The sequence below is a fragment of the Lycium barbarum genome, chromosome 1, assembly GCF_019175385.1.
Source record: "Lycium barbarum isolate Lr01 chromosome 1, ASM1917538v2, whole genome shotgun sequence".
Taxonomy (NCBI): Eukaryota; Viridiplantae; Streptophyta; class Magnoliopsida; order Solanales; family Solanaceae; genus Lycium; species Lycium barbarum.
In genome coordinates, this window is record NC_083337.1 from 144,423,894 (window position 1) to 144,428,795 (window position 4,902).

General features: G+C 36.7%; 1 long non-coding RNA gene across 1 annotated transcript; it reads right to left on the minus strand.

Annotated features, from left to right (window-relative positions):
- Nucleotides 1-2,226: 2,226 nt before the first annotated feature.
- LOC132641612 (uncharacterized) lies at nt 2,227-4,357 on the minus strand. Its single transcript, XR_009582912.1, has 3 exons — nt 3,264-4,357; nt 2,995-3,172; nt 2,227-2,763 (listed from the first exon to the last, which is right to left on the minus strand). It is a non-coding gene; the product is annotated as an uncharacterized LOC132641612 (long non-coding RNA).
- Nucleotides 4,358-4,902: the final 545 nt, after the last annotated feature.

A 4,902-nucleotide genomic window follows, 5' to 3' on the forward strand; every position in this document is an offset into this window, starting at 1 on the left:
TAATACTTAATATTTATTCCATACAGGTATGCACTTCAATTTTAATTATCCGACACATTTATTTCCTAATATTTTTTTAATTAATTTAATAAAAATATTTTATTAGTTTTGCTTTTAAAAAAACCAATATATACAACAATCATTCTTATGTTTCGATCTGAACAGTTAATTGATTGAGATAGATATCAACTTGTCAGTATACATATAAGATATTAAACAATTTAAAAGAAAAAATCTAAAATCAAAATATTAACCTTCTTACTAATTTTCATTTTCACATTGATGAACAACTTTCATTGTCATGATTATGCCAATTTTTTAAAAATTATTTACAAAATACAAGCCTTAAAGACAGGCTAATTGATAACGTCCAAATACACTCCTCAAAGAGAAAGTGTACACGGTCGTATGCAATATATTTACCCAACTATGAGTCGGGGTCGATCCCACATGGAACAATATGTTAGGCGATTAAGAAAGTAAGAAACTTTCACCAACTAAACTAAAGTCAAACGATAAATGATATTTTGGGTTTTTGATTAAGATTATAACTAATGCGGAAATGTAAACTAACCTAGAAAGCAAGTAAAATGATCAATGGCCACAAGCATGGATAATAGGAGATTACACTCAAGTAACGATTCAACGTATTTTACGATTTTACAACTAAGAGCGGGTTTGTGTTGATAGATAATGATATCTAAAATCTCATTGAAAGTCTTCCAACCAAATCAATGAATTTCACTCTAAGCTTTTCCAAGCCTTAGAGTGTGATGTTAGGTACAATCAATTTAACCTCAAGTAATTATCCTCTTCCGAGCTCAAGTTATTAGATGAGTTTAATGACCCAAATTCTTGTTAATTAATCTTTCCCAACCTAGATTTCCTCTTCCGAGCTCAATCTAAGTAAATGGGTGAGTCCTAGGGTTAGATAATCCCTTTGGAAACATTCAAGAACGAGATTAATTAAATCAACGATAACCCACTTCATTAGGAATAAAAATCATTCAATACATAAGCAAAACAAGAGTTTCATTCAACACTTTAATCATAGAATATTTCCATAAACAAGATTCAAGTGAAGAAAATAAATACTACACAGTTAGATATACAATACAAAACAAGGAATTGAAGAAAGGATTAAGAAATATCTCATTGAAGTGCTTCCAATCTTCTCCTCGAATGGTGTAGAAAAACCCTAGCCTCCAAAACTTGCAAAATGGCAAAAGATGATAATGTTTTGCCCTAGCCTCTCTTTTGTAGCTCCCCCCAATTTTTCCAAGTCCAAAAAATGTCAAAATCTGCCCTCATATTTCTGTTTTTGCAATTCTGCCCGTTTTTGCAAAACTGTCCACTTTTGACAGTTTTGCAAATCTGTCCCGTTTTTGCAAAACTGTCCAGTTTTGACAGTTTTGCAAAATGGTCCAGTTTGGTCTCTTTTTGACTTTCTTTTCACTTGGTTTCTTCTGATCACTCATTTCAGCTACTTGGCTTGTTTTGCTCTATTTTGTTCCATTTTGGTCTATTTTGATCCATTTTGATCGCTTATGCTCTCCGGGCATCTTTTCCTACAAAACAACATAAAAACACAAAAAGTAACAACAAAAGTGCTTAAAGAGTCGCAAAAACTTAAGGAATTAGCATCGAATATCGCGTAATTTCACGACTCATCACTAATTAAAGTGAATAAACATGTTCGGCCCGTCCATCGCACGGGCATATATGGCTAGTATTGATAGAAGTATGGTAAGTTATGGCCCACGTTTGGCCACTAATGATGTGAGTTGCTAAATTAAAAAAAATAACGTGCTAAATTCTTATTGGATGAAAAGAAATTTATTTACTAATATCATAAGAGAAGAAAACCAAGTTAAACAATATGCCTTTCTTGTTTTAAAATAATATAACTCTTGCGTCTCTTAAATTCTACATATCGATGGAAGTGTAGATTAAATGCTCAAACTCAATAAAGGGTGCTCCCCTGCGAGTATGATCGAGTACAAAAATTTCCATCTGAGTTGTTTTGTTCTATAAGATCACATGTCTCACAAGCTATATAACTACACAATCGCTATAACATTTTAAAAATTATATTATTTTTGTGTTTTTTTAAACTCTGTGTTGATTGAATCTATATCACATAAACTGAAATATTGAGAGTATGTAGCCACATTAATTGCATCGATCTATATGTAACTCAAGTAGCTTGCCTCATGGATGAAAAAAAAAAAACTTTCCTCATGGACTCATCGTAGAACACATCCCTCAAGCTACAGAGTTGTTGTAGTTTTTTTTTTTTTTTAATTGAACTGCACAGTTCCATGTATCATCAATAATTTGTACATAGGAGGGGGACTTCACCTTACCTCCCATACATTTATTGAATTACCCAAAAGGCAATTCTTTTACGGATGGTAAGATGATGAAGAGTACAAATAAAAATTTGTATTCCCCTCTCCTATACTTATAATCAGTCAAGGAACATAAAAAAGGTACCTATGCTAGCTCCATCTTTCTTTTCAAGAAGAAATTGTTTTTGAGATACTTCATTCTGAAAGAAGAAAAATGAAAGATATCCATTCGAATTTCTCCTCTAGCATCATAGGTGTCATCAATGATGGAGGTCATGTTGACTACTTTTGTCAGCATTTTTCTTGCGCGATTATACTTAGGCTCAAAATACACATTATCCAAAAGTAATACTCCACCAATCTATCTCTTGCATAAGGCAATTTGTTTGCAGAATCCAAATCTATCCAATACCTGCATCACAAGTGTTTTCTGGTGAAATCTGATTCAGTTAGAAAACCAGTTAGAGATTTATTTTTATAGGATTTGAAGACAAGTAGGACGTATCCAACCTCGAGAACTCGTTTATGAGCCTGGTTCGGATTAATGATGATCGTGGTTGATGAAAAAATAAGCAATAAAGAAAATATTAATTGATTCTAGAAGCTAAAAAAATAAGAAAGTAACGATTCTTAGGGACCACACCACGTTTGTCAGCCAATCCGGATTCTCCACTCTCTGGACCGATCCAATGTTGAGCAACCACGTCACCTCTTCCTTGACGAACTAGTCCCGGATGGCGGAGATCGGTCGCTTCCACTGTCTTATAGGGGGTGATTGGGATCCGAGCATAGCGGGTGTATGGCTATTTCTGGAGGAATTCCTGTTATGTCCAGGTGAGACCAAGCAAAGCAATTTGAGTTAGCTTTTAAAGAATTTAAAAATCTATTCCTCTCGCCCGAGCCCAGGTGTACCTTCTTTTTGGGATGTTTTTCGAAAAGCTCCACGCGTTTCAATACTTTTACGATTGAGTCTGCGGGGTCTTTATCTACAGGAATAACGAACCCTTTTGGGATGGTCTGATCCTGGTAGCTTTCTTCTATTGTCTCCACCCTTGCGTGTCACCCCGCCGTTCCTCCGGCCTCGGCTTCTGGTCCCGGTATCTTTGGTTGCTATTTGTCAGATTCGTTCCCCCCGTCGTTATTGCCGCAGCTTCCATTTCCCGGGTAGCGCCTTAGTCCCCTCTGATCTCCCCGACTCCTCAAGAAGTAGAGAATTTAATTTTTTGATGGAAAGTGGAGGGAAATGCCCGCGTTGAATGAATCCACAGTCTTCTCAGTATTACTTTGTAAGACATGTCACCGAACCTGACATCAAAGATCGTGTCCTATTTTGTGCTATTAGCTTGACCGGTATCTCAATTTCTCCCCGGGTCAGTTCACTTGACATGTTGAATTCTGCTAGCACTTTAGTTGTCGAGATGATCGATTCCTCTACTCTTATGTCCTTCAGGGCTCGCAGCTAAATTATATTCGCCGAACTCCCTGGATCAATGAGTGCGCGTTTAATTAAAGAATTAGCAATTTGAATAGATATTACTAGGGCGTCATTAGGTAAAGGGGCAAGTCCTAAGTAGTCACTGTCGGAGAAAGAGATGGTGCTACTCTAAGGAGGTTCCCAGGCACGGCTAGTCATTATGACAGAAATTTTGGCCTTTCTTAGTGACGTATACGTAATTTTGTTCACCATCTCGCCTTCGAAAATAATGTTGATGGTGTGACTAGGTTACGACATCTTGTCTGGCTTTTGTCCGGGAACTCGGTTTAGGGTGATCTTCGCTCGATCGCTGATGTATTCTTTTAAGTGCCTCGCTCGCAGCAGCTGGGCTACCTCAATCCTCCGGTTCGCACAATCTTCCATAGCATGCTCGTGCGTGCCATGAAAGTGGCACCATAACCCCGTATTTCTCTTGTCCGGATTGGTCCGGATCTCATAAGTGTCCACTGCACCTGATAGCGCAATTATTCATTGCACATAGATAAAGGACAAACTTATAGGAATAATTATCTTTTAAGCAGTGTTTTAAAAGGCAGGTTTGGGACTCGCCTCGGGGCTCACCCCGGGACGGGGCAATGGCAAAACGCTTTGGAGCTTACGTGTGGGGCGTAGTTCTGTGAGGCTTACGCCACAAGAGCCCGACTGTAAGCCCTGAACACGCCTAACACTCGAGGCTCGCCTAAAAATTCTTATACAAATTATGTGTCAAATCTCCCAGTTAGCATTATTGTACCTCATAATTCTTTATTAAATGAATGATGCTTAGTTGTTTTCTTCATCTATATAAATAAGACGATTAAAAGTAACTCAAATAACAAACCGTAGTATTGCATATTTACTATATGAGAACACTGTGAGGGTGAATATCATTTAACATTTCTTTTAAGGATACATAGCCGAATTTTACATCTTCACTTGCCATTAATCTTCACGTTTTTGTCCTATGTCGCAAAATTATCATTGTTTATTATTTTGCTAGTTGAAAGTAAATTTATTTTTATTCATGAAGGAGTGATCATGAGTGATGTTTTAATTATAATTTGATAAATTTTATTG